The sequence below is a fragment of the Homarus americanus genome, unplaced genomic scaffold (genome assembly GCF_018991925.1).
Source record: "Homarus americanus isolate GMGI-L3 unplaced genomic scaffold, GMGI_Hamer_2.0 scaffold31328, whole genome shotgun sequence".
Lineage (NCBI taxonomy): Eukaryota > Metazoa > Arthropoda > Malacostraca > Decapoda > Nephropidae > Homarus > Homarus americanus.
The window spans coordinates 248,428-259,839 of record NW_024738309.1 but is presented as its reverse complement, the minus strand read 5'-3'; the positions used below and the strand labels follow the sequence as shown (position 1 = coordinate 259,839).

The 11,412-nt window shown below is 42.9% G+C and overlaps 1 long non-coding RNA gene across 1 annotated transcript in view; it reads right to left on the bottom strand.

Annotated features, from left to right (window-relative positions):
* Positions 1-2,078: 2,078 nt before the first annotated feature.
* LOC121874031 overlaps positions 2,079-11,412 on the bottom strand; it is a 94,482-nt gene continuing 85,148 nt past the window's right edge. Inside the window, exon 4 of the long non-coding RNA XR_006090335.1 lies at positions 2,079-2,131. This is a non-coding gene — a long non-coding RNA (uncharacterized LOC121874031). The remainder of the gene's footprint in view (positions 2,132-11,412) is intronic.

Here is an 11,412-nt window from a genome sequence, read left to right as displayed (position 1 = left end):
TGATGGTGAGTGTGTGTGTGTGTGTGTGTGTTAAGTATGGAGACATTGAGGAGTGGGTTGTTGAATATAATCTTTCAGTTCCAAAATGTGTCATGGTGTTGTAGAGGATAGCAGGTCAGGTTGTGAGGATAGCAGGTAAGGTTGTGAGGCTAACAGGTTAGGTTTTGAGGATAGCAGGTCAGGTTGTGATGATAACAGGTCAGGTTGTGAGGATAACAGGTCAGGTTGTGTGGATAACAGGTCAGGTTGTGAGCATAAAAGGTCAGGTTGTGAGGATAACAGGTCAGGTTGTGAGGATAAAAGGTCAGGTTGTGATGATAACAGGTCAAGTTGTGATGATAACAGGTCAGGTTGTGATAACAGGTGAGGTTGTGAGGATAACAGGTCAGGTTGTGAGGATAACAGGTCAGGTTGTGAGGATAACAGGTCAGGTTGTGAGGATAACAGGTCAGGTTGTGAGGATAACAGGTCAGGTTGTGAGGATAACAGGTCAGGTTGTGATGATAACAGGTCAGGTTGTGAGGATAACAGATCAGGTTGTAGTGGTGTGGAGGGTACCGTGTGGTCGTCACAGTGTCCCTCCGCTTGTGTACTGTAAACACTAACACTGACAGGGGTAAAGGCAGTGTATTCCCATTGACCACTTCTCTGTTTTAGCCCCATGTTGATTCTATTTTCTAATTGAAATTGTCACTTTTAAATCAGTCATAAATTGATCGTCAATCCTACCACGTTTTCCTTGGTGGGAGTTTGCCGGTAAATCCAGGTGGAGAAGGGGGAGCGGGAGGGGTAGGAGGAGGAACCGACAAGTGACTGCCTGTTCACCCATGGAGCGCCTGAAAGTACCCTACCTACTCACAGGAGAGTCAGCAGATACCAAGTTTAAGTGTGTGTGTGTGTGTTTGTTTGTTAATGAGTGTGTGAAAGGGTGGGGAGATATAGAAGGTGGGGAGAAAGGAGGAGGGGAGACGGGAGAGGAAGAATGGGGAGGATATATATGCGAAAATAGGGAGACGAACGTTAATGAGAGAGAGAGAGAGAGAGAGAGAGAAATTTAGTGCTTTGCGGGAGTTAGATCCGCTGGTGGTTTGGGCAAGAGTCAGGTCCGCTGGTGGTGTGGGCAAGAGTCAGGTTCGTTGGTGGTGTGGGCAAGAATCAGGTCCGTTGTGGGGAAGTATAACGCTGATGAGTAGAGTGAGCCAAGTCACTTTGTGCCGCCCCCTCCCTGCTTGCCTGCCTACATTAGTGGCCTCACTCAAGTGTCCCACCTCTCTCTCTCCCTCTCTCTCTCAATTTATCTATTTACCCGTTCATCTATCAATTTATCCATCCATTTATTTATCCATTCCCTTATTTATCCATCCATCCCTCTATCTATCAATATATTTACCTCAAGCCTGCCTACAATAGCGGCAAAACTCGACAACTCTTCCTCACTGTTTTCCCAAATAAAAACAGCAAAAGATCCACTGAAAATCATAGCAGGGAAACGTGACTAAATCGAAAAGATACAATAAAAAATAAATAAATAAAAAACACAATAAAATTAAATAAATCGAAAATATACAATAAAATATGAAGAAAAAATTAATACCTTCTAAATTTCTTAAAACCTCCGAGTACACAAGATGTTGCGACCATTTAAAAATCCTCGCGAGCAAACCCTCCCCCCCCACCACCCCCAAAAAATAAGAACCGACAAAATCCGATCAAATCCGACAAAACCAAATATATGTAAGGATATTATGAACTGAATCCAAAGCAAAAACATTTAAACCGTTTTAAAGGTCTGTGAGATCCCCTGAAGACCCCCCCCCCATAACAGAATCCATTACATCTCTCTCTCTCTCAAACATCTTACGTTCCCAAATAAGCCGGGAAAAGAAGAGCCAAGAAACACCGACGTGAACCGAGGTAACCCCAGAAACCCCCCGAACCAATCCGAAGAGTCCCGAGGCAACCCGAACGGCTCCCAGACGACTCAAATAGGCCGAAGGCAACCCGAACGGCGGCAATCGGAGGACCCAAAAGCAACCCGAGAAGATCCGAACACCGACGCCGCCTATCCGTCTCCTTACCTTACTCTGGTACCCCGCTGCTAACTTGCCCGAGTGAGGGAAGTTGTGCTCACCTGCAGGAAGAAGAGAAAAGACACATTAGCCTCCCACCTGCTCCAGTTACATCACCTGCATGTTTAATGTGGTGACGAATACCTGTGTGTGTGTGTGTTTGTGTGTGTGTGTGGATTCAGCGTGTATATACCAAGACACAAGACACTACAGTTATACAAACAATGGCAAACAGTAAGTCGATTTAACCAAGTACAGCCCAAGAAAGGCATTAAAAGTTCAAAGTGCCTTAATGAAAGACGTATCCCCACCATACAGCTGATTGGACTCCTAGCAGCGCATAGGTGAGAGAGAAACAAAAACTTCCACGTAGGGAAAAAATATATATAACCCTAGTTAGTCTGCAAGTCATGTAGGGCAGATATAGAGTTTTAGTTTAACAAATTTATTGGCAGAGCTTGTAGTACAGATATAGAGCTCACTGACGCAGATACATGAAAGAGAATGTCGAGTTATTTATCTTCTCTCTATTTCTCTCTCTCTCTCTCTCTCTCTCTCTCTCTCTCTCTCTCTCTCTCTCTCTCGCTCTCTCTTTCTCTCTCCTCCTCCTCCTTGACTAACTTAAGAGCCACAAATAGTTCTTCTCGAGGGAGACCTTCTTGTGTGGAGTTGTGGAGAGTCTAGGAGAATTTCTTTCTTTCTTTCTTTCTTTCTTTCTCTCTCTCTCTCTTATTTTGTATTTCTTTCTTTCTTTCATTTTATCTGTCTCTCTCTGTCACACACACACACACACACACTCACACACGACCATGGCATTAGTCTCTTACGTCTTCAATGCAGGGAGGTAAAAACTGGAGAGGTGAGGAAGATCTAACCTAACTCGTCATCATCCCCTCCCTCCTTCTCTCTCTCCCTGCCTCCTCTGCTCTCTCTCTCTCTCTCTCTCTCTCTCTCTCTCTCTCTCTCTCTCTCTCTCTCTCTCTCTTTCTCTCTCTCTTCCTCTCTCCCTTCTTTCTGTTCTCTTCCTTCCTTCCCTCTCTCTCCCTGTTTTCTTCCTTCCTTCTCCCTCCCTCCTTCTCTCGCCTTGCCTTCCTCTCTCCCCCTTCCTGGTCTCTTACTTTCCTCCCTCCCTCTCCCTCCCTGTTCTCTTCCTTTACTCCCTCTCCCTTCCCTTACCATCCGCTTCCTCGCCCTCCATCTCCTTTCCCCCTCCCTTCCCTTTCCTCTCATCTTATATCTCCTTCGTGAAAAGAAATTGAAAAAGGAGAAAAGGGGAATGGAAAGAAGACAAGGAAAGAAGGAAAGGCATGGAAAAGAAAGGGTTAGGTTAGGTTAGGTTAGGTTGGGTCGTAGGAAAGTAGAGATGAGAGATAAAGGGTAGAGAATGGGAAGGGGAAATGGGTAAGGCACGCAAAGGAAGGGGAAGAAGGGGGAGGGGAAGAAGAAGGGAAGAGGGAGGAGAAGGAAGGAGGAAGGATGGAGGAAGGAAGGGAAGAAAGAGGAAGAGGAAGGGGGAGAAGAAGGGGGAAGGAGGGAAGGTGGGGGGGTCAGGACGTCATTCATTAACGTGAAGGACTTGTAGGTCACACACGCACACACACACACACACACGCACGCACGCACACACACACACACACACACACACACACACACACACACACTTAACTTAGGCATGTAACATATTAGCTGCGTTTCCTTAATGTTAATTCAGAGTGGCACTGTGACACTGGAGATGGCACCGAGGTAATGGAGATGGCATTGAGGCACAGAATATGACACTGACTAAAATGGGTGAGTCAAGGACGATGGCACTGAAATGAGAAAGATGGCACTAACACAAGATTGCACTGGTACAAGATGGCACTAACACAAGATTGCACTGGCACAAGATGGCACTGGCACAAGATGGCACTGGCTCAAGATGGCACTGGCTCAAGATGGCACTGGTACAAGTTTAAGTGTTTCTTTCTCTAACCTAAATCTCTCACACCTTGAGGACCCAACAACAACAGAGAGACAGGATGAGGTTCTCCCCCACAAGAGACACATTATCGACTTTCTTGTTTCCTCTGGTCGCCTGGGATGCTACTCTTGGGTGGGTGGAGGAGACTGGTGCGGAGTTGTATGGGTGGATAGATTGATGAATGGGTGGGAGAGGGTGTGTAGTAGATGGGTTGTGATGGGTGGGTGGGTGATGTTGGTTGAGGGTAAACGGGTGGTATGGGTTCGGGGGAAGTGTTATTTTTTTATATAATTTTGCACCTTACAACGGCTAGTTTATGTGCACCCCATACTGATCCTGTGAGCGGTAGCCCAAAAGGGTTAACAGACTAGAGTTCACAAAGGGTGTGTATAACTAACCCCAGTGGTCAGGATATTATGACACTGAATGGTACACAGTATTTCAAAAATATTCTTTGTTTGGTTCTATACATGGGGACTGATGCAGCTACTAAGTGCAAGTCAATGGAAGCGGATGGTGTGGGTGGGTGGTGGTGTGGGTGTGAAGTGGTGTGGGTGGGTGGATGGATGGTGTGGTGGGTGGTGTGGGTAGGTGGTGTGGGTGGGTGGATGGTGGGGGTGGGTGGGTAAGTAGGTTGTATGTGTGGTATGGGTAGGAAGATGGGTATAGTGTAGGTGGATGGTATGGATGACTAAGTGTTTGTGGGTGGGTAGGTGGGTGGTGTAGGTGGGTAGATAAGTGTTGTGGGTGGGAAGGTTGGGTTGCATGGGTGTGGAGGTGGGTGGTTAGGGTGGGAAAAGGAGGGTTTAGGGGGTGTAGGTGAGGAAGGGAGGGTGTTTTAGGGAAGGGAGGGTGTACAGGTAGGTGAGGAAGGGATGGTGTTTTTAGGAAAGGGAGGGTGTATAATGACTTGCTTGAACGATCATCAAGAGATTCCTTTGTAGGATTCTTCCTGTTCTACTCAACCTCTGACCCCCCTCTGCTTTCCCCCTTTTCGTCCTGCCCCTTTCCTTTCCTTCCCCCGTTTTCTTCTTTATATCTTTCTCCTTCCTACTATCCCTACTCCTTTTCCAAGCCCCTCTCACCGCTTCCTTAATTTCGTTCTCCTTCCTTTTCCACGTCTCTCTCACCGTTTCCTCCACCTCCCTCTCATCTTCCTCCTTAAAGTCCCTCTCTCACCCCACCCCCCTTCTCCCTCACTCGATCTCTCACTCTCCCTTCACCAGTAGCCTCCCTCTCAGATCATAAAAAGAATCTTAAACTTTTTCTCGTAAATCCAAGAGGATAAATCTGATTACGATTACGTCTTGGTGTACAGTGACGTCACTTTAACTGCCGAGTTTGTGCCGCTAAGTGAGTCTGTTTGATGCCTCCCTACAACACTAGCTAAGGGGTGAGGGGAATACCTTAAGTTTACGAGGAGGTGAGACTCAAACCGCTTCATCCTCCAATAGTCAGTCAGTCATCCGCTAATTGGTTGAATAGGTCAGCCTTAATAGACCAAAGTCTGACCATTAGAATAGAGGCGTAGTCCTAATGGGGTCTTTTTTAGGTCGTCCTTAACTCCGATGGGGCCTTGAACTTCAAATGGATTAATGGTTAATGGTTGGGGCAAGTCAAGGCTGGAGGTCAGGACCGGGACAACTATGAAGTGCAATCTGTCACTGGTCTTCTGCGCAGTCATCTCCCATAATGTAATTTACGCTGCTACAATTAGTGAATTTCGAGATGAAATTTTAACAGAAGTAATCAAATTTTCCCTGAATTACCAACCTACACTAATTCCAACGGACGGCAAATAAACTTAATGAAAAATTTCCAGAAACTTTGTCGAAAAAAAGTCCCTCGACGCCATCCACCAATCAGGGAGCGTGTAGACATCATCCACCAATCAGCGGAGGTGTAGACACCATCAACCAATCAGTGAATGTGTAGAAATCATCACCCAACCAGCAAACGTGTTAGGCACTGCCAATAACATACAATTATGGCATATTCAGATTCATCAATTAAATTCTCCCTCAGCCCTCCGCCCCCCCCCCCCTTTCCGGCAATAATTAATTACGAGAATTCAGTTAAAAATATAAAATATACGACCTCGCTGAATCGTCACTGGCAGTAATCCAAGACTTGTCGAGCTTTAGCACGACCCGCCGGCCACACCGGCCACACCAAGAGGGTGGGAAAATACATGTTAGAGAGGAAACTGATATAACCTAGCCCTTTTCTGTTTAAGGCGCTACCAGGGCCGGATTATGCTTAATAGGGGCCTGAGGCACAGATCAACTTGAGGCCCCCTACCCTCAAGGTATATATAAATAACAGGAATAAAATATACCCAAATTTATCGATGATTTCATCAATATTAAGCTTCTGCAAAATAACAAATTTAATGTTCATAGGAGACAAAAATTGAGACGTTGCTAGGACATCGTTGAACGAAGTTCATGTTTTATGCGCTTCAACGTCGAGAATGTTTGGATTTGGGGCCCCTTAGAGTTGGGGGGCCTGAGGCCAGTGCCTCAAGTGCCTCATGGTTAATTCGGCACTGCGCTAATCAATTGTCTATTTATCATTAATCAGTCTAATTTGGGTTGACGCTACCCTACATAACGTCAGTCGGTAATGTAAGGTTTATTAGGTTTACTTTGTATAATCTACTTGGTGTTGTGGCGAACCATTTTAAAAATCATAACAGTACTTAAGGCGTTTATTGTAAGGCGTTTTAAGATGCAAGGAATAGCTAACACGTTAGCTTTCTCGGACTGTCATTAAAAAATACGACAGTACTGCGTTTTGGGAATAACTGTTGTACAACACAGTCTTCAGAAAACAATAAAATTAGGAGAATGTTATTTGGACACAATACAGAAAGAAATAAAGTAGAAAATATATAGAAAATTATAGAAAGAAAGACAATAAAGGAAAAAAGTCAATCAGTCAACAATAAATAAGAGGAACACAAAAAATCGGGCCAGTTGTAAAGGTAATTTCTCCTCGAATTAATCTTCTCTCGCGGCTAGGTGTTCACACACTTGTGCAAGAAATACGACGAATTTCAGGTTGGTTTAAGTTTTCATTTTTGCACTTACAGAACTGTAATCAACTTGTTCACCCTTATTTAAAGTATGTTATGAGTAATGATATTAAAGTTTCAATCATATTTGATTAATTATCAACATTGTTACACCAAAGGAAAGAGCCAAAACAGGTTTCAACTAGGCGAAATCCTTTTCAATTCTTTCCCGCCATATACTTTGTTTCAGGTCCTTTCCAACATACTACAGTATATGTATAGAATTACTTATATTATTGTATCACAGTTTTTTTATTGCCCTACATGCCCCCAACTCTTCAATATTAATCAAAATATTCCCCATAAGCGGCCATGATCGGCATATTTTCAGTGGGAGAAATCGCTTATTGGTTGTTAGCTATTTGGGCTACTTGAGCGATGCACGAGGCTGACGCCTGATCGAGGCGTTAGCTTTTCCCTCTGAAAGTGTCATGCTCACAAATCAAAAGCATCGTCTGCACATACAGAATAGCTAAAGCGTTAGTTATTCTGTGCATCAAAAACGCCTTACAATAATCCACTTAAGTCTACAGCAAATATGGGGCGTCAACTTTTCAATGCTGAAATCTATAAAAACAAACAAACAGAATTTCCGTAATATATGGACGCTTGAGTGACCACATATAATGAAATACAATAACAGTTACGATATACTCACAAAAAAATAGTTTCACTTTAATACAATCGACTATCAAGATCAGGTTTCACAAATGTTATGTTACCGTCTCGCTCAACAATAATGCCTCTGTCGTACACTTTCCAAGGTATATTTTAGATTTCTACAATACTTGCATATAGCCTAACCTAACCTAACCTAGCCTAGCCTAACCTAATCTAAAATTATTAACCAACGATTTTTTCCAGAACGAAGTCAGGCATTTTAAATAACGATACAATACAGTACTTCAGGGTGGCGTAGTGAGGAGTTCTGTAATTGTCAACCCAGTTCTGTATTACTCCCGAAAGCAAGATTACAGACACTACTCTAAAAATAGAATACAGACAAGAGAACCGAGACCTTAACTAAGTAATAAGCGTAACAGTGACCGGCGTCATAATAAGTGTTATGATATAACCCGGGTTTAATGGCAGCTCTGAGCTTACATTTAACTAGATAATTCCTAACACATTCCTCCACCGTGTTTACCACTTGCAGTGATTACACAAGAAGAAGCTGAGGATGATCTTAAGAGTTCATTGAGGTTTATGAGGGTAAAAATGGGAAAACTTTCAAATTTTACAGCAGTTATGTGGCGGTTATGTGGCAATCGAGTGAATTACATTAAATGGTCTATTATCATCACCAGAAAAACTAAAATTAAAAAAAATAACATTAACTTGTAAAATCCTTCTGAAAATAAAACAGATCAAATATACATAGACACAAGTATTTGGTAATCGTTGCGAAGGATATTTTAAAAACTGAACTTAAAATGCAACACCGTGGAAGAGGTTAGTGTTACCGAATAGACGTCTTCACATTTCCCCCACTCCGTCTGCCGCAATAAATATATATATTTTTTTTGACATTTGGGAGATTATAACGTGATGGAGTTGACATTTTAGCAAGTATGATGCACATTCCCTATTATCGGGGGAGAGAGAAAGGTCATAGTTGTATATTTCAGAGTTACATATGAGAACTAAGATTATATATTCGGAGACTCTATGTATTGTTGCTATGTATTGTTGTATAGGTTACCAGGTCGCTTAAAATTCCTGGCCCACGTCTTATATAACACATGATATACCGTATGTAAAGTATATAAACTGTGTATAAAGTATTGGAGATAAATTAATGGCAGAAAGATGGAAAAAACGCCAGATAAATCCCGCATAAAAAACATGAACTAAGAGGTATTTACTCTAAACGGTTCTTCAATAACATAGAGATATTGGTCAATAAATTACAATCACTAACATAAGGACATGTAGCTTGACACGTCCAATGCACAGTTTAAATTTCCAGTATGGAGGTCAAAGGTTAAAGTACACGTAGGTCATAAGAGGTTCAAAATACACGTAGGTCAGAGGTCAAAGTATCTTATAAACATATGAGTGATTTGAGAGCCGAAAAAAAAATGTGATGCCGTTTGAGTTCTTGGATATGAGAAGGGGGGGGGGGGGACATGGTAGGATATATCATTTAAAACCTTTTCAAGCGATGGAGAGACAAGGTGCGTGTCCTTTAGAAACCCCGGGTATGGGTGAGGAGTTCAATCCCATATTTTTTTCCTGATTTTGGACAAGGGAACATGTCTTTAAGATCTCCCGTGTCCTTCTGGTATGGGGGTATTAAGCTATGTCCCGTGTCCTTCAATATAAGGCTGTACAAGTGACACTTCATGTTCTTCAGGATACACACGAGTAACGATGCCTCAGTGTCCTTCAGGATATGGGAGTTGAGCGTTAACACATGTCCTTCAGGATACGGGAGTATAGCGTTACTGTACATACACATGTCCTTGAGAGCAGAGGATGACTGAGAGAGGACAGGAAAACCCCTGATCTTTGAGACAAAAAACTAGATTAATGCACGTAACTGGAGTGGAGTCATGCGCCAGTCAGCCTCTTTGGTTACGGCCATTGTGCGTGGCGGCGGATTAACGGGGCTCGTGGTGTGAGTGAGTGAGAGGACCAAGGAGAAGACAACCTGCCTCACACACACAGTGAAAACACACACACACACACACACACACACACACAAACTTAAAATGGGACGTTAAGTGGTGCCCCAGCCAAAACATACACTTAAAACACAAGTAATTTGGGAAACAAATACACCAAGAACAATAGTTGTTAGAACACAATACGACTGTCAAGCATAGAGAAGTGTGGTAATCATTACGTCACTTAATAAAACAAATACCGTAACTGGATGATTATACGAAAGACAAGTTGCAGTAAAAAAAATAAAAACAGTCAAAGATACACAAGCCAGAATAAATATGTCTGAGTAACTGACAATGTAAAGTGGAACCACACGGGACACAAGGCAGTGGTTACATGATATATATGTATATATTTGTTTACCTCTGAGTGGCGGCCATCATGCCCCGTGGTTTGTTGCTGTCCCAGAATAGTGCTGCTGGCAATTCTTCTTCATTACGATACGTCACGCGTGGCGATGGTGGGTGGGTGGGTGGGTGAGTTTGGTAAATGACTGAGTGGATTTGGGTTTGGTGGGTGGGTGGCTTAAGTAGGTGGTTGGGTTTAGTAGGTAGGCAGATGGGTTTGGTAGATGGGTGGGCGAGTGTGAGGGTATGTTCGGCAGACAGGTAGGTATGTAGGTGGGTGGGTGGGTTGGGCATATAGGTACAGACGAGTGGGTGGGTGGGTGGATGGGTGTAAAGTTACCTGGCTACATACTCCACCCAGGGAAGACACACACACACTTTGGTCAGAGAGGACAAGTGGGCAGGAACAAGCGACTATTTCTCCCTGCCTCTCCACCAGGTAACTTGAGTCCCGGTATCTTACTTCACATCAGGTAAGGCGTCAAGTGGTGGTCATACTAGACTTCAATAGTTAGCCTTGTTTTTACCTACCACAGTGTGCATAAAAAAAAAGTAAGTTACGCTAATCTAACCTAACCTAACCTAACCATAACCAATACTCGACTTTAACCACAACCAACCTAGCACCGATGATACATGGATATAATAAGGAATGAGAGCGTCGATACAAAATGCCCCGTGGAGTATAAAATGAGTTAACGAGGCGGAAGTCAACAAACAGTGTCAGTTGTCGGCCAATTAAGCTGGTTCAGAGGGCCGGATCATTTCTGTTTTCGTTGTTCTATGTCCCGAGTTACAGGGCTGAGTGAGCTTCTAGGGGCTATTATTTTGTTTAGTTTTTCTTTGTTTTTTGTTTTAATGTTTCATGTCTAAATACGAGATTATATGATCCTTTTCTACTGTATTTCATAGGTAAGTCCAAATAAATTACGAGATTACAGGTAGTCTTATGAAATTACGATAGTTCACAGGTAAGTCCAACTAAATTATGATAGTTTACAGGTAGTCTTATGAAATTACGATAGTTCACAGGTAAGTCCATCTAAATTACGATAGTTTACAGGTAGTCTTATGAAATTACGATAGTTCACAGGTAAGTCCAACTAAAATACGATAGTTCACAGGTAAGTCCAACTAAAATACGATAGTTCACAGGTAAGTCCAACTAAATTATGATAGTTTACAGGTATTCTTATGAAATCACGAAATTCAGACTTAAAATACGAAACTATATCATCAATATCTTGGAAAACAGTGCACAGGTTGTCTGATGTTTCTGAAGAAGTT